Below are 19,545 nucleotides of genomic sequence, written 5' to 3'. Positions count from 1 at the left end.
CTTTTTTAGTTAATAAGTAGGTTGATTCACATTGCACCAGCAAATATATCGTAACATCTGGTAAATGCCAGGCTATAAACTGAAGCAGTGGAAACACAGAGGATTTCTGGGCGTGTTTACAACATAACTCTTGCAGGTGAGATATGGAGTCAACGGAAAGGAGATCCAAAATCAATCTGATACACTTTTCAGTTCCTGCTACCCAACATGTCGCATTTATATAAGCATATATGCAAAATTAGTTTTATTATTTCATTTCTTCTGATGTATCTAGGACACAAGCTAGCACTCTTTCTGTATAACTGCACCATGGCCAATTATAATTACCAGTTAAATTCTACTATTTTGAACAACAGCAGACTGTTTTCCTAAGTACTCTTTTGTGGGTGCAGAACACTTATTCTCCTATTCCACTCCTCCTCAGACACCATCTCAGTAATGTTGATTTCATCTTCATTCATTAAGATGCAAATATGTGGACTTTTTAGAAACAGCAGAAAGCCTACACATGCAGTGAGAAAGAGGATGCAAAGATTAGCTGTGATGCAAATTATGCTCATCTTCCTCTCCTTGTTTTGAAAAAAAAATCCACCATGAGCTTCACTGTATAGTTTTGGTGTTCTACAGTTGGCAAAGTAACAAGCTTCTGTGATAACAGACTTCTACGCTTTGCTTGTGTATATATGTTTGCTTTACTTATTTGTTTCTGCTGGGCTACAAGATAGGGTATACTTAGGAATGAAATCTTTTGACAAGTTGAACAAGGGGCAGACTGGTAAAGCTCAAGATCCTGTGAGAGATTAATTTTGCTGATTTTAATAATGTTAGGCTAACTGTGCTGTGTATCCTAAACTGTGATATTCATATGGAAAGATATTAGTGATATAAACTGCAAAAAGGCTGTCTCAGTTTACCTTTGTATTTGAGATCTATATAGGATTATAGCAATACTGTGAGAATAAGATTGCTTTTTGCCTTTGTCCACCTGAGAATTACAGAAACTATCTGATTATTGCACATGTTGAAATGGCTTACAGCTATCATAGCGAATCATCCTTTCATGTGGGAGAAAGAAAATGAATACTGAAATTATGTATGTGATGGTCACCTCCCATTTTTAAGATATTTACCATTTGTATTTGCTATTTGCCAAATACAGCCATTTGGAGTAGCAGTTGTTGCACAAACTTCAATAGAGGCCTTTTATTTCATAGCTACTGAGAAGTTCCAAGCAAGGCAAAATGTTTGAGCAGACCACAAAAGCTGCTGAAGACCTTCATGGCATATGTAGTATTTTGTACTACAAAATTTGTGCTATATTGCTTGTCTGTTCATAATCCTTCTGGGAGCATAATCCTGTTCCCAGATCTTACTTGGCATTACATTACCTTTTCCTTTTTTCTGCCTTGTTTTTCCCCTCTCCTGCAGCTACATGTTTGCATACCCTGGTGCATGATTTCTTATTATAACCCAGCTGAGCAGGGCTGAGGATTTATACACAAATGGTCAGGAATCAGGATGTGGTTTTCTAAAGTCATTGTGTGTGTTTGTGTTTTCAGAGTGGCAAATCAGAGCTTGTGGTTTGCATTGGAAATCTGATAGATGTATTCTGGTGTGATGAAATAGGGTTACATATGAGAACAGTGCCTGCCAAACTTCTGTAGCTTAGGCTTTCACCATTTACTTTGCAGATTCAAGATCAGTTTCTCTCACAAATGGTTGCTTATTGCTCTTCATTCTACAAACACACACATATAACTTTCAATATGCATTGTACACATGTGTTCTGTTTTCTGAGAAATAGAGTTGGAGTTTTGCCAGGTCTCTTTACATCCACAAAAGGTCTTGGATAGTGTCTTTAAGTCAGTTTGTAAGAAAGTTACTGACTTGCGCAAGAAAAATAGATCCTTTACAGGAGCCTCTCACAGACTCCCTTACTGAGCTTGAAAAGAAATATTTTTGAAAAAAAAAATATTGACTTTTTCAAGCATCACAGAACCACAGAATCATCCATGTTGGAAGAGATCTTCAAGAACATCAAGTCCAACAGCACTATCATAATCACTTCTAAACCATATCCCAAAGTTCCACATCCAGATGCCTTTTGAACACTTCTAAAAACAGCGATTCCGTCACTTCCCTGGGCAACTTATTCCAATGCCTAACCTCTCTTTCAGTTTAAAAAATATTTCTAATACCTAATCAGAACCTCCAAATACTAACCTTGGAGAGTAGCATTTAACAGCTTTCATAAAATGTGCATAAGTCCAAAGATCAAAAGAATTGTGGCTAAGTGCATAGTGCACTTACTTGGGGTGATGTGAAGCATCCTGAACTACCCACCTGAAAATGAGAGTGCCTCTGCAATAAAATCTATAGGAAACTCTGAGCAGAGGATGTAAATTGAAGATGCAATATACAATAACTTTGAATTTGAAATCAGACTTTTAAAAGGGCATCACAATTTCTTTAATGCTTGGACTGTATTGTGGTCTCTGTAAATATGTCATTTGTCTGTAGGTGTCCCTGAGATGTACCCAGCCATTTTCAGAGCTGAAGCTTTATTCTTCTTGAGCACTTACTGAGGTAAATTGGTAGAAATAAACAGACCCCATGCACATATGTATCTTGGAGACTTGTACAAGTACAAAAGAAATTGCTTTCAAAGAATATATCTGAATTGAAGACAAAATTTGTTATATGAAAATTTGTTCAATGAAATTCAATTTGAATTTCAAATTTGTTATATGAAAAATTTAAATAATTAACCAAATTATCTTTGAATTTCTGTGTAACAACTTAAAAATATTCTGCCTTTGTCATGCATCCATGTAGGAGAGGCATTCTAGGAGTTCCATGTTCTCCATTTGTCAAAACAAGAGTATCCTATTTTATTGCTAATTACACTTTTTTGTTACATGGTAGCGAAGACACTTAAGTTTTTGCTTTTCAGTGGACACTTTCATTTTTGTTTTTAAGTTTATCTTTTTAAGTTTATAATTAAGTGGTGATTATAATATTAACTTATTAATATAACTTTGTATTATGTCACTGTTTCTTTAAAGAGTTGCACTTATGTTAGGGGTAGGACAAGCTCATAAAATAATGACTACCTGCTTTGATAGGATCATTCCTCTAGTCAATTCCTTTGGAATCAAAAGGCCATTAATTTTATTTTGTTCAGAAGTCACACTGTAAAAAGGTAGTCCACATCTACATAGTATACTGTAGGTTGAGAGCTTATGGAAGGCATAAAAGAAACAGACTTTATTATTATTCTCTTAGAAAACACAGCTTACTGATTCAATGTAGGGAACTTCTTGGCATTCTCAGCTGTTTTATGTGGATAGGGGTTTTCCCATGGGTAACCAATTTTTCTGTAATTATTTTTCATAATTACTCAATAAGTGATAATTTACTCATTATCACTTATTGCTACACTTATATATTTTCAACATTCTATATGTGCTAGATACAAGATATTTAATTTCTCCCTTCCCGTTCCCTTTTTGCTGTAAGGCACTGTGTTTAATTTCAGAAGAGATATTATCCTATTGAAATCCCAATAAAGATATATGTACTTGAGTTGTAGGCTAAGATTTCCAGACATTGATAAGCCTCTGATTCAGTTACACCGTAAGTGGAGACAATCTACAAAGTTTTCATTGATGCAGTGTTTGTTGACACTGTGCTATCACCGCAGGAGCTGGCAGTGCACGGGAAGGAGGTATGTCAGTTTTCCCACTCACCATTCTGACAGATAGGCAGATCACAAAGAAAATATTTGTGGGTATTCAGGGAAAGAACTGATCCTGATTTGGATGGCTGTGCTTGTATCTGCCTACAATTTCCTGCATGAGCATGTCACTCGATGACATTTGTAATACTTGTGAGAGTTTCTAATTAAGGTCCTATGTTCACCCTTCTGAGGGGATTTAAATGAGTCCTTGGCTGGAGAAAGCTAGATGGAGACAAGAATCTAGTATGTGTTTGTCTTCTATTGCTCTTCTTATGATTCATATGGTCTGTAGCAAATTTGACCCCTTGCCTAAAAAAGTCCTGTAAGAATAATTCTGGGGGTCATATGGGCTACCAGAGGTCCAAGTCCTCATGTTCTTATCATTTCTTCACATCCACAGCCCATGTTTTTCAGGGGGCTGTGTAAAAGTATGTGCCTAGCTGTCCACAAAGCAGGTACTTTTAACCTGCATCTCTGAGGAGCTACAGTGTTGGCACAAAGTAGTACAGCCTCACCAACCTCATGTGTGATTCATGCTTGTCTGGACTGTGCCTAGGTAGAGGTCTCTCCACTGCTGAGAAAATTCCCAGGCTATGGTATGGAGATACCAGCTTGAAGTTGGGCATCGTCATATATACTGACAAATACCAAGTTCAGGAAACTCAAGGCTAGTATCGTGTTTGCAAAGAATATAAGGATTCACCTTACCTCCCAGTTTTAAGCTGTATGAGGCACTCAGCAAGAAGCTGAACTTGAACTTCTGACTGTTTAAAACCACACGAATTTGTAACACAGGGAGCTGACACCAAGGAATCCAAGGATGTAGGTGGAGAGATCTTTATTGCTAAGCCACCACAATTCCCACTGTCAGAGAGATTGGCTAGTTTAGAACTAGGCACTGCTCTAACAAGAGTTTAGATTTAATGCACTTTCTTAAGTGTCTATTATGGCATCCCAAGAACAATCCTATTCAAGAGAGTGGATCCTGGCAAGAACTTCCACAGCAGTTAACTGTAGGCTAGTCAGGACAGCCTAAGGAACATTAGAGTATGCCACTCCATGAAGTGGAACATTAGAGCATGCCACTCCACAAGTCCGGTCCATGAATTTCTAGGAAATGTTATGTCAGATCACCTGACACAATCCACAGGGCTCAAATATAAAATCTATTTCCCAGAATGAATTGAAAACTGCTTTTTTGAAATGCTGAAGTCTGGCAAATAGTTTTGAGTGAGGTTTCCCATGAGACTTAGGTATTAACGTAAAAATATAATACATAGGAAAGATGGACATGAATTTGGAAACAGCAACTATTTGCAAGGATAGTAAAAATTCTGTTTCACAAATAAAATGCTGAGAGTTTTAGAAAAGAAGGAATTTGCCTATTTAAAGCAGAACATGAAAGAAAAATTATTGGCTACAAGGACAAGTATCTTTCATTAAATGATCTCAACACATTCAGAGATGTTAGGCAAGAGGATTGTTACGTCATTTTTTTTTTTTAATAAAAGGAACGCATAAGCCCACCAACTTTTCTTCAGAGTTTTCCAAGAACTGCAGAATACTTACTAAGCAAAAGGACAAGTCCCACTAAGCCAACAGCAATGAAGTCTTGGCTGGGTTTCTTGACAGAGATAAAAGGTTTGACTGAAGAGAAGCTTGCCACTCCAGAAATAAACTAACTGAAACTGCAGTAGATGGTTTCAGTTGGCTTGACTTCAGTGGAGAGATTCTTCACTTTTGAGTGGAAAGGCTTGGGCAGGAAGATGAAGCATAAAGTATTTACCATCCCAATATTTACCATCACATCTAGAAGCTGCCTAATTACTTTGTACACGGTACAAAAAAAAAAGCTTCAATGACTGGATGATTTATATAAATCAAGATACATTACAGATGGTGTCTCCTACCCCCATGTATTGCAATAGAATATAAAAATAATTATGAATTACTGGACTTTCACATAGCACCAAGAAGATAACTATATTATTTTATTATTATATTCTAGGTGGCAGAAAGTAAGGGAAATACCTTTGTGTTTGCTATGGTAGTCAGATTGTTTTTAAAAATATGCTGCTGGATTCTGGACAGTAATTATGATAAAGCCAGATAAGTTGAGAATTATTACAGACCTGAGTAAGGTCCTTAAATTTAAGCATTACGTGATGAAAATTTTTCAGAGAGATATTAAACTCTGTATACCAACAAAAAGTTTTGATAGCATTGGTTATATATGAAAAAATATTAAAATCACAGGAATACAGCAGTTTTCTTTGTTGTGTTTCTATTTTTGTGACTTTACTTCAGTATAGCCTTAGTAATAAGGCACACTGATATGGGACTTTCAGAGAGAAAGTAAGTATTAGTGTGTTCTTCATTTATGATAAACTTGGTGACAGTGGTGGGCTGCATAATGCTGTGGTAAGTATGAAAGAAAAGAGCTTGTCAATGAAGAGAAGCAAATGCCAGACAGAACTGAATGAGATTAATTTGAGACTCAATTATTAAAAGAAGGCACAAGAGAAAGGAGAAGTGTATTGTACATGTGCAAACTGAGAGGTTGTGAAAGCTTCATGATACCTAATAGCATATTTCAGTTAATTAATCCTTGGTTTGCTAAAACTAAATGCTCCCCTCAAAATCCTAGGACTAACATTACAAAGTAAAGTGAAACTGGTGATGAAGAGAAAAGCTGGAAGAAGTAATATTTTGAAAAAGGATGACAGGAGTGTATTCTGAATTTGCTTCTGAATGAATCCTACTATCTTAATCACATGCTATCTAGGACTCCTTTTTTAAACATTGTCTAATTGTGTTTGAAAAGTGCTGAATAAAAGTTTAAAAAAGGCTGAAACAGGAAAACTTTCCAGTCGCTGCTTGGATCTGAGGTGATTGGGAATTCCATATAGTCATGTAAAGCAAAATCTACACTTTAGAAAATGATAGTACTATTGCAGAATTGATTGTTAAATCTGAAAAGCAAGCACAGACAGAAAGTTGTGAGGCGTATTTTTGACAAATGACGAATAGAGAAAGCAAGGAACTGTTTGAACAGGATTCTGAAGGTAATACTACTCAAGATACCCAAGTTTTTAGAGCAAAATTTGAAAATCTGAAAAGAAAATCACATAATGATGTAATATGAAGGTCTTTAGAGAGAAATTGTAGATAGTTGCTTTACAGAAGATTTTCCAAGCAGCTGGAGGCAGGGGAATATTCTGGGGTTAAAGAGATGGAATTGCTCACTAAAATGGCACTCGGTACAAAGTAACATTCACATTTCATAATTCCCAGGAAATTGTTCTAAGTCTGTGTTACAGTCAAAAAACACTTCAATTCCATCAGATTTGGATAGGCAAGTCAGAAATTTTCTGTAGCAATGAATGATTCAGATTTATTCATCTGATTTCTCTAATGAATTCTTACCTCTTCTGACAATTAAACTGGGAAAACTACTGGAGCACTGGAATAAAGGATTCTCTGTTCTCAAGGTGTGCTGAGAATTGTTCATTAGAATTTATGTTTGCAAGGAAATCAGTCTGACTTACAAGTTTCTGTGTTAGAAATATGCTTTTAGGATTACCACTAGGACACCTTTACAGCAGTGAGCCATCCTAAAAACTGGAATAATTGTCATTTTCAGGGTCTTGTTTAGAGGATTTTCTGAACATCAGAGTCATCCTTTTAACACTCAATTTTGCCTTTGTTTTCAGTATCTACACTTATATCTGTACATAACAATATATCTGCATATACCAACATAAATGTATATTACAGTATCTACATATGTGCGTCACACACACTCCTGACATTTTGTAAATTAAATGTTTATATATTTAAAACCAAAATTTAAAAGGTATGTCAATCTTTATCTAAATGGTAAGCAGCCTACCTACGTCCACATCAGTCCTCCACAAAGGCAACACTTTAATATGCTGTATGCAAGAGAGTTTTTCAGTGAAAATTCTGCTTTCGAATACTGCTGCCATCTCCAGACAACGGAATGCTATACCACTGACCAGCCTGGGTGTTGGCAAGTCGTTTGTGATGGGAGAGGAAGGCAGTTTCATTACCTGAGTTAATAATGAAAGAGTTAAAATGTAGTCTTGGTACATAAACCTGTTAAGAGGAAAACTGAAAAGTATTTAAAGACCCTGCTTTATACTTACAAGCAATTCTATAGGATTATATCTAAGATAAATACTCAGATTTTGTAGACAAAATTTGCTCTGTAGGTTTACAAGCTTCTCAGAGTCCTTTTGTTTTCAGGTTACATATCTTTTTTCTTTTCTATTATCAGAGCAAAATCTGATGTGCTTTTAGGGAAAAAATAGGATTTCAAAGAGAAATACTCAAAACCATTTTATTCTTTTTGTTATTTCATTTCAAATACATAGTTGATTTTCTTTTAAATTTTAACCTAATTTATTACTTTCTTGAGAGTCAAAAATGACTGGACTGTTTCTTTCTACCAATTAAAATGAAGGCAAAGTACCTTTCTTAGGGAAGCAAATCCTCAGGTGCCTGCCTGAAGCTAGATTCTTTTTTTACAGAGGAGCAGGGGAAAGAGTGGCTCATGAACTTCCCCTGCCTCGGGCAGCTTGTGAAAATGCCAAGAAGAATTGCAGCCTTTTGTGGATGGGGCTGGAAGAGCCTCCTTTGCATTCCTGATCTTTCAGAATGATACAGAAACTATGTTTTAACAGATTAACTCTCAGTGTTACCTTAGAACTATATCAATACTTGATCTGTGCTAATAAAGAATTAGTCAGTTTGTAGAAATTACATTATTTTTAAGTACAATTCTGCATTCGTTGCTGGAATAATAAAGCTTTCATTACTGAGTTGAAGTCTGAAGAAGAGAATATGGACTTTAAATACTTGAAGCACATGTAGGGTGTGTTATAAAAGAACATTTAAAATAAATTATTTTAAGATTAACAGCAAAAATCTGCTCGTTGTTTCAATCTTAGTTGTAATAAAAAAAGTACTTTTTATATTTTAATGTGTCTATTTTAAGTACCTTAGTTCAAAATTGAAAGCTAGCAATTCATCAGAACAAAAATACGTGCAAGAAAGATACTACCAATAGAAGGTTTCATATTTTGTTGTGGAAATTCGATAAATGGAACTTTGAACTGAGATTGGGGTCAGGTTTTCAAAGAAGAGTCATGTGCAATTTGGGCATTTGAAATTTGGAGAAGAAAAAAATATCTATACCATAATGTTTTGAGTATTAACACAAAACTGCAAGGCCTGGTTCAGTGGAAACTGATGAATGTGTTTGAGACCATGTACTTTACATGGGCTCAAAAAAACTTATTCATGATAGACTGGATTTATTTTACTTTGCTGGATTGAAGTTTGTACTAGAAACATCAGTCAGAGTATCTGCAAAGTCAGTTTCTTACATAGGAATGCACGTGTTTCCTGCAGCAAGATTGGGAAAAATAAAGTGAGAGCTATGGAAAAAAGGAGGAAGGTTGTTCTGAGTATACAGAGTTGCAATTGCTGTCATATAAATATCCAGCACCCATAGGTATAAGCATTTGTAGCAGAAATAGATAAGACACTGAAAATCAGAAAAAAGTTTGGAACAAGAGATTACAACAATAAGTGAAACTACTTTATAAAAGAAAAACCTGTATAGATGACAAATCAATGGAAAAATAATTTATTTATAGACATTACAATTTCTCTATTGCATTCATAACTGAAGTATTTTCTCCTCCTCTTCCTCTTCTTTTCTTTTACACTTATGCTCCTTCCTGCTTTGCTTCTTTTTCTTCCTACCAAACATAAATATTACTTTCTAACATGTGATTGGGTGTGACATGCTCCATATATCATCTTAGTAATATATAAATAACTATACTTACTGAAGCTTTATAAGCATTTTCTTTTTGGAACAGAAGGAGTAAAAAATATGTATTGAGAGATGGATAGGCATTTGGAAATTAATGTAAAATTTAGAAATTCTTAGCTCTGAAGAGACTAGATGGAAAAAATGCTGTCAGCATGCTGGGGGATGGCTGGTTTCCAGAAGGAAAAAAGCTGTGGATCCTGAAACTAGAGAGCTGCTACTATAGCCTTCCACTTCAAAATAAGAGAGACAATACAGAATGCTTTTATGAGGTTAAGTGTTATGTTTCCTGCAGACTTGAAGCAGAGAGGTACACCTGGATGAAGGGAACAGTGGAAAAAATTGCAGAGCTTCAAAGAGGCACCACAGCGTGTGCTTTTCTGTGATTGCAGCTACCCTATGCTTTCATGGCCTGTGCATAGAGGTTTACATGGAAATGGCAGTCTCTTCTCTCCTAAAAGCTAGTTGCAAACCAGAACAGAAAGGGCTCTATTCCTACTATTCTGCCTTCTCCATGGAGAATGAGATTTTTCCAAGCACTTCAGGCAATATGAGAGCAATCACAGAATTTCAAAGAGGACAAAGAAGGCATTGAAAAGAGGAGTGAGAAAGCTTCAAGAACACTGAAAAATGAATGCAAATAAGCTATATTGACCTGTAGTACAAAATGAAGTGATTCAGCTGCTCCTACAATGTATTTTTCACTTCTGAATTGGGTCTGAAGAGAGGGTCTTTTTGGAGATTTTTACTTCTATAGTGTAGAGCTTTGAGGACCAAAAGGAAGTGGCATGTGTAATATCACTGAAAACGTTATGGTTAAGGAGATATGTAAACATTTTATTTCATTGTGAAATAACTCATTCCAAGTACTTGACTTAGGATAACAACCTCCTCAGCGATGATTCCAGAAGTTGCTGTGCCTGCTAGATTTACAAGTTTCAGTACTCAGAGTGGAGATGTTTGGTGCATAAGGGATCTGACTCTCAGGGGAAACTGACACAGATACAAAGGATAGGAGTCAGCTCAGGTCCTGATAATTATTCACTGAAAACCCTGCTCTGAATCGTTCATGCTGAAGATCTTATTCTATATGAAGACAATGCAGTGCTTAGGAGCTCCTACAAGGCTTTCACAGGTGGGAACACAGACCCTGTGAGCAGTTTCTAAAAATACACACCCCTGGCACTCTGCAGTGCAAATTAAACACTCTCAAGCTTGACTGGAAACAATATTTTATTGTTTGGTTTTCCTACTGGAATTGTCTTTCATTGTAGCTAGAGTGAAATTACTTTTCCAAAATGCAAGGATTATGTCACCATTACAATCTTCTACAGATTGATTGACAAAGCAGTTACAAAGACAGCATGGAAAGAAATGTGTATTCCTTTCTTCCACAGGGAGCAGGGAAGATAATTTAGAACTGGCTGGTGGAAACTTTACATTTTTTTTTTTCTTTGATATCTTCATAAAAGCCATATCAGACCAAAAGTTCAGTTAGTGCAGACTGGTTTAGTTCCACTGAAATCAATGACATGACACAAAAGCCTTGGCCTCTGTACATAGTTATTGTCAAAGAATCTGCTATGTTGCGAAGTTGTTTGATACTGTTTGCTTTTTATGAGTGACACACATAATTTACTCTCTTCCCCTGCCCCTTTGGTGTTAAGCAATGAACATACACAGCCTCTGAAGGCAGAGGCAGTGAGACATCAGGGCTGGGAGTCCCAACCTGACCAAATGATTGTTTCAATCATTTGCAAATTGTTCCACAGTGTTTATTGCTTTTTTTGGAGTTTATTGGATCCTCTTTCATCAGTCTTAATTTGAGATAATTAACATTTACAGAATAGTTTATCAGATTTTGTTTATTTTTTTCAAAAGTTTTTCTTGTGGTTAGGGTTTTTTTCTTTATAATAAGTTACATTAATAGTAATATACTCTTTAACAAATGTATATCAGTTTACTTAGTAGAATCAATGGTTAGCTGCTATTGTATTCTGCCTGAGTTTGCTAAATCATTCTGTAACTTGGTATAAAACTACTGATTTTAAACAGCACAAGATAAAATTGTCACCTGTAGTAGGGTACTAAAATATCCTAATAAAAACTTAAAAGCTTACACTGATGCATTTCATCCTCTTGAGCTATTAGCTTGCCCATTACCTCTGGTGCAAAAAATAGGGAGATACAAGGTATACACATAACTTTAAACTCAGTATTTTTTCCTCTTTCTTCTCTCCTGTCTCTGTCTTGCAGAAGACAAAAGATTGAAAAAAGTTGCTACAGAAATACAAGCATCTCGGTTAAAAACTTCTGAATCTGAACTTACAACATTAGCAGGAAAAGACTTTGAATGAACTTCCTGTTCTGCTAGTTTTCTCTCAAACAGAGACAATTTTATTAGGCTATATCAAGATGAAGGATGGAAGAATCTGGATCTTATCTAGTTTCAAACCAACGACTTAACAGAATTAATTAACCTTGAAGATACTATAGTGATCCTAAACCATGTGTTAAAGCATGACTATTCCAGCATTTTATTCCAACATCAAGGTTTTTCAAGTGAAATAAATAAGGAGAAAATAAGCAGCAACTAACTTACTGAGATAATAGCTGGATGAAACATTTATTGCTGTAAAATTAATCACACAGGAGAGTTTCAGGAGGAGAACCTGGAAATAGTCCTGTCTTCATATACATGGTGATTTATTTGAATGTTCAACTGACCTGTAGAACTTCTGAAAGAAAATGAAGACTGTTCTTTCCACTGAAGATATGACTGTATGAAGTTATAGAAATAAACTTTTTATCTACTTATACTAGATTGACAATATACTGAATATTTTCAAAAATAAATTATCAATTTTCAGTGAGAGGGGAAGCCTACAAGAGATGACAAGATGTGGAAATAATTTATGCCACTCGTTATTTGAGAAATAGCTTACATCTAAAATCATATTGTAGCTCAAAACAATCACTAATGGGAACACAAAGCTGTGCCTGTCAAATGTAGAATATTCTTCTGCAAACTTATGGCATTGCTATAGACCCGTTTCTCCTGTCCTTTATCCTGGTTGTGCCTTTACATTCAGTCATCCTTAGCAAAAAGTTTTTGACTGACTCATTACAGCCAGTCTGTACACTTTTTCAGCAAAGCAAAGGGTCTGTGTTTTAGTTGGCTTGCTGCATGGCTGCTGAACTTTGGTCTGTTTGCAGGCAGAGATGATCCATGAGCTGCCACACAGTGAATTGGCTCTTTGGAGGTACTGGTTGGTCAAAGAGCTATCCTGCTGACTCAGTGTGGAAGGCAGACTGTCTCAGAAGTCTAATGGATAAAGTGTCCCTAGGGTAATACTTATTGTACCTAAAATAATATTTTTATACACTCATACTGTCTAAAATAACCTATCTAAATGTTCATAAGACCTTATCTACTCTCCAGTGTACTAGAAATCAGTATTATAGAATTATTTCCATTAGTAATGGTTGAGCAGTGGCACAAACAAGTTGTGGTAAACCAGGATGACATTGACAGGGAGGGATAATGCAAATATATATCTACTTGGTGTGTTTAACATTTAAAAATATTAATAAAATATTGTTGCTTATAACATATAGATGTGTCTGTTGTCTGTGATCCATCTGTGCGTTTCCAACAAGGAAAGACTGACCTCTCCTATACAACATCTGTCAGACTTATCTGTTGGCAAGAAGAAAGTAAAACTGGTCGAATATATCAGTCTTTCCCTGCCTAGTAAGAATCTTTCCATAATACACATTCACAGCAAGGCTACACTTTCAATTTCAAATGCAAATTAATGCTATTTGTTTTTTTAGGTTGCTTCTCATCTCTGTTAACCTGTGGAATTCAGCACATACTTTTGTTGGTGCAGTGAATATTGTCAAGATGTCTGAGTGTTGTCAAGATGTATTCTACATCTAATTGTGAATTTTATTTTACTTAGCATCTCTAGAACTATTTGCATTCCTCTTCCATCATTTCCTCCTCACTGTGAGATTTAAGCAAGCAAGGTGAAAATTAAGGCTGTCATTTACAACTGAAAAAGGCGTATGGCTCTTGTTAACACTAGAGAAAAATAGCCATTAAAATGTTCCTGAGTGCACAATACAAGGACTGTGAAAATATAGGCAGATGGAGCATTTGCAACATATTTGAAATAGCTTAAAAATCTTATTACTCTGAATGAGAAACTATCTCTATGAAATCCAAACATTTAAATTAGTATATGTTGTAAGCAGGTTTGGCCATGTGGTTCAACCTATCTAAAGCTCAATATCTCTTTCTTCTGGGTTCTAAATCCAAAACCTGTTAAAAAAAAAGGCCATGGGCTACCACACATCACACAAATATACCAGCAGTACTGGTCTTAGATGTTCTGGGAGATCAGGGAAATCACTTCCATGCTTTGTCCCTCATTCCCATATATGTTATATGTATCCTTTTCCATTACATTTTATCAAAATATTTTTTTCTAGTTAGAGCTACATTTCCTTTATGCTATAAAAAGGAAATACAAAAAAAAAAAAAAGTCCCGTTACATGGAGAAAGGTTTTCACTCAGTGTTCCTGCAACTCATTACCTTGCTGATAGGAGGTGTTGCTAGTAAGTTTTCCCAATGATTCCTAGGATGTGGACCTGAATATTTAAACCTTAAATGGAGGATTAGAGTCTGCATTTTCAGTGATAAGTAAAAGAAATTAAATATTTCCTTGATTCTAACAGACTCTTCCATGATGTTCAACAGTAAGAACAGTTTTGTAGCAACACCTCTGCAGTTCTCCAAGTGGTCATCCAGATTTCTGCTCAGGTAGCCGAGAAGCTCACATAGCCCATGGACAGAATTCAGATATTCAGAATTCAATTGACAAATCAGAAATTTTTGCTATGGCACCAAAGATTTTCTGGTCCCTGTCAATGACAGAAAGCTGCAAAGCCTTGGTCCCTCTGTAGAGAGGTTAACCAAAATGCTCATTACTGTGTTTACATCTGTGCCACAGCCTGAGGCCCTTATTCAAGGTGAGTTTGTCTAAGGACTAATTAAGGGCTAAGCTGAGAAAACACTAAACTAACAGGGAGAATGAAACAAGTATTTTAAGTAGGAGCCCAACATTTCCTGTCCACCTTATGCCAGACCAGCAAAATAACCTGTTATATTGGTCACATCTACTCTTGTAGCTTTCAGCTTTATTGCCACTGACTAACTCTTTATGTTAGCCACAGATGAAATTTTAAAACTGGCAGGTGCAAAACATTCCTTTAACTATGTTACTTAACAAACCCTGAACTGAAAGGTTTTATGTCTTACTACTCTTGCTTTGGAAATAGCATAACTGCTCAGAAAATCTGTATTTAAAAAATATCCAGTGCATGGGTTGCAAACCCTGGAGAGATTATTTTTCTTCTTTAGCACACTGTTATTCAACTTGAAATAAAAAAATATTTTTTAAACACACTGGTAGATCTTGTGCTATTAAGTTTTATAAAACACATAATCTGGGGTTTCATTTAGCCTAGCAGTTTCACATTAAAAACATTCAATAATGAAATGTTTGCAAAATTCAGTTGGAGAGGGGGAATCTGATTGTTTGGACACTAATATAGCCATGTAAATGTGCTGAAAACATTTAATAGAAAAGCTCCTGATCTTGCAGGCTTTTAGAGAGCTATACTACGTGAGATAACAAATGTCAAGGCTTGCTGCTGTTGTATGAAAAGTAACAAACAGATATGCTATTGCTCTGCAAACCTCAAAGCTAATTTTTAAGACAGATGAAGACAGAAAATGTTTATTTTTAAAGGAACAGAATGGTCTGGAAAATTTTTTTCATTCTTCCATTCTTTTGTTTATGCAAAGTTCTGAGCAAAGAAGTCTACAGCACAGGCCTAAGTTAGAGATTCCACAGGAAGATGTCTTGGCTTAGAGGTCACTGACTATCATTGCTTTTCCCTTTTCAGTCACAAATACCACAACACAACTCCACAGCATGAAGTTCTAAGGCTGGGACTGAAAGCGTGGTTTAAGAAGAAATAGGTACCATCGGGTTGTGGAAGTTTAATTAAGCTAAAGTGATGTCATGGGAGAGCCTTAGAAGTGCATTTCTTAAGTGCTTACTCAAATATCCTTTAGGGTCTGTCCCTTGAGAGATGTGGTGATTCTGTCAAGACTCTGAGAATATATTGAGAGGGGTAAAAAACATCAAGCTGGTACTTAGAGCAAAGGAGTTAAAATCTGAGATAACTCATCATTTACAGCTGCAAGTAGAATTTTTTTGTAGATTTAAAATACTAGTTTTGAACAGAAGAAGCTGGTAAGTCTTCCTAGTTCAAGACTGATTAATTTATTTGTTATAAAAGCAGGATTTCAGAATTAAAGGTAAGTCTTTGAAAGGATTCAGTTCCTAAGTGAAAAAGCAGTTGAGATCCTGTGTATGACCTGTATCCTGGTCATACTGTTTGTACTCCTAGTGTATTTTTTGTAGTTTTACTTAATTGTTCTCTGAAGTGTAGAACAGAGAGTTACATAAACTTGAGCTTGAGCTACCAGTTTTATTAACTGTTGTGGGACATGCATAACTCCCCTCAAGTCAGCACAGTTTAGATGATACTTGATTCTCTGCCTGGGAGATTGCTAAACTTGGAGCTATAAATACACAGAGTGTTTGTATGTGACTGTAAGTGTTGACTAATTTTCCTTTCCTGATAACCCCACAATCTTTCTGTCACTCACATATAACCTGTCTTGGTGGCACTCTCTTCTTTTCATACTGGTGCTGTGACTTGAGCTCTGACTACTGCAAGGCTCACTTTTGAGAAGAACTGTGCTTGCATGTGACAGGATTGTGGCCGCATTTACAGCTAGCAAGTCCTGAACCTTTCCAGTTCTGGTGATAGGCTGTTTATGTGGAAAGAACAGGCAATGATGCAAGGTCTAGACCTCTTTTATTAATTAATGGTCTACAATGTGTGCCTTTATTTGGCCCTAGGTGACCAGGCTATGGGAGACCTAAGACATTGAGTGCTTCAAATTAGGAAACTATAAGCAGTGTAACAGATTTTTCTTCCAAACAGACTTAAAAAATAATAAAATGCAGGTACTGTCAAACTAAATCAACAATGCATGGAAGACGCAGCCGTTGTGCTCTATTGAGCTGTTAAAGAATTCCCATTTACTTTAACTGTCCAATACTGCACCCCAGAGGTGAAAGAGCATTGCCAACATTCCAACATGAGAGAAACCAAAGCATAATGCCTCATGCACTTTTGGCCTTCACTTCTTACTCTAAGCACCATTGAAGACAATTCTGACCATTCAAAACCACGCTGTGTATTGCCATTAAATTCCTGATTTGCATTTGAGAATTAAGAGTGTGCTTTGTTTGGGACAAAGGAATTAGCTGCTGCAAGTGCCATTGCATTGCTGGTGAAACCCTGACTAACTGGTGCCAGATGGTTAAAAGTGAGATGTGTCAGTAATTTCTCATCAAAGTGTGTCCTGAAGAAGTATCTCAGCTCTGTTTTGACACCGGCCCGAGTACTCAAGCATCAAACAGTGGTGCAATTCCAGCTAGACCTGTGTTTGTAAATCACTTTTGTCTTTATTCCCCTCCTCATCACATACTTTCATGGCTCTGAAGTTTGCTGAGTGAAACTGAAAACTAAAAGGAGCCTGGAGACTAGAATATAGGTCAGATTTACCTTAGAGTCTCAGCAAGTTTGTGATGTTTCAGTTGTTTGTGGTGCTGGATTTAGCTGCTTAAAGACAGATGTGTTCTCCGAACACGGCACTACAGTCTGCTTGCAAGGCTTGTTGAAACTGGTAGCATGTGCAAGCTCTGCCAAATCTGCTGGAGCTCAGGCAGTGAGAAGATAAATGCACCTGTGCTACCCCCAGAATTGACTGGAATATATGTTTTATACTTATTAAAACTAATAATGAACACATACTACAAATAAAGATGAAGCAGAACCTTCTGATTGATGTGATTTTAGCTTGTGCAAAAGAGAGTTTCAGGTTATTCTTTGTGAAAGGACCAGCGCCAAGTAAAAACAGTGCTTTTAGCAAGGTAAGCAGTAAACATTGTTCGGAGAGCAGAGCAGGTGGTAGCAGAGGTAAATTTTTGTTCCTATGTCTTTGATTCACAGTGTGGCCTTGGCTAAATAAGATACTACCCTTTTATTTTCTCAGGTGTTTTCTGTCCTTTTGAGAAATAGTCTTCTTAAATGGAAGATATCACTTAAAAGCAAAGTATCAGCACTGCTGCAATTCTGTTGTCTTTCCAGTTATTGTTCTTTTGATTCTCTCTGGTGAGCATACTTCCACTGCACAGAGCTCGCAGTCATTTTCATTATCTGTCTTACTTTTGACTGACAAGCCATTTTCTGGAAAGTCCTTTCTATCTATACAAAACAAGCACTTACTATATCTGATGTTCATAAAATGTAGTTAATTTTACCAGGATTTGGGAGCCCTGCAAACCTGTGAATGGGATGTGCCTTCCATTCTCACTGATAACATACTATTCCTGTATCTTGTGTTGTTAATTTTATACTGCATGCATGCAAGTAATGACTTCCTAAGTTTCAGGGAGTGATGCCAGCCAGGTCTTTCTGCCTTCCTAATTAGATAAGTATAAATGTTACCATACTGAAACCAGGGAGATTGTAATTTCTGTAATAGTTTTCATATGTGGGAAAGCAGTCAGTTCCTTCTGGAACTAAACAGTCTCGAACTTTGAAGAACTCCAGAGTGGGGCTTTTGTTCATAATCCTTGGTAACCCTGTGGTTTCAGTATAAGAAACTGAGGACTTGCTACTGCCATGGATATTGGGGTAAATAAATCTCTTCCATTCTTCATTTGGCCTAGATGATTTTAAGTGGATATCAAGACTGTCTAGATACTGGTTTTGCATAAAATCCTATTTTCTGGATTAAGGAAATCCTGTCTTTGAAAGCATCCTGTTACAAATTCGCCTTCAAATGGCTTTTCTTTATAACTCATCTCTGAGTTTTAAATAAAACCTAAAAATAAAGCAAATTACTTGGAAGGCAAATAACATGAAATGAAAAGTCCAGTCTTAATTTTGTAAGAATAAATATAATCTCTGAAATCGTTCACTCTTGTTTTAGCTATTAAGAACCCTGTAGCTCTCTCTCCCTCCTTTTTGATCAACTACACATCAGTCTTCTTCAGTTTAACTGAATTGTCAGTTCTTCAATAAATACAGCTTTGGTTTCTTCTGTAAGGCAGTACTTATATACACAATATAAAGAGAGGCTGTATATAAAATTCTTGCCAGCATAGTTAAGACACTGTGTGCTGTTGTACCTAATTGTAATATATCAACAGATGCTCAGACTCAACTGAAGTTTGCCCTTAGTTACAGTATGTTAAACACCATCCTCTGCCTGAAAAGATACCAAAAGACCATAGTGTTCTCTCCTTCTAGATCCTCAATTTTCCACCTACCTTGGAGTAAAAATTCAGTGGGTTTGAACAACAAGAATGTTATTGGTGCTCTGTGCTCTTTTTTGTAATTTTCTTCTGAAAAGAATGCCTTCTTTCACATATTCTGGTTTCATCTTTGTGTTTTTTCCTTTTGTACACTGATGTGCAACACAGTTTCTTCATTCTTTTGAAAATTTAAATGGTGAAAACGTTTAATAAATGAGGTAATGCATTTAAGTTTTGTTAAATGGTTTTAATACAGAAGACAGCTTTAGAGCTCACGGTTTCTTCCTAATATAAATTGTAAAATCGACCCTATCATGTTGCCCTCTAGTGGTGAACCTCCCATGAAATGGGAGTTTAAAATAACTTTAATAAAATGAGGGAAAGATCATGTTGAGGAATTAAATAGAGAAAACACAATTATTGCAACAATGATATTACAGTTCAATATTAAACAGCATTTTCTGCTCTT

General features: G+C 36.1%; 1 long non-coding RNA gene across 1 annotated transcript; it reads left to right on the top strand.

Annotated features, from left to right (window-relative positions):
• Window positions 1–9,923: 9,923 nt before the first annotated feature.
• Window positions 9,924–14,045, top strand: LOC137464739 (uncharacterized). The gene is made up of 2 exons (XR_010994393.1): window positions 9,924–13,356; window positions 13,440–14,045. It is a non-coding gene; the product is annotated as an uncharacterized lncRNA (long non-coding RNA).
• The last annotated feature ends 5,500 nt before the right edge of the window (window positions 14,046–19,545 follow it).

Source organism: Anomalospiza imberbis, chromosome Z (genome assembly GCF_031753505.1).
Source record: "Anomalospiza imberbis isolate Cuckoo-Finch-1a 21T00152 chromosome Z, ASM3175350v1, whole genome shotgun sequence".
NCBI lineage: Eukaryota > Metazoa > Chordata > Aves > Passeriformes > Viduidae > Anomalospiza > Anomalospiza imberbis.
This window is presented reverse-complemented; position numbering and strand designations above follow the sequence as displayed.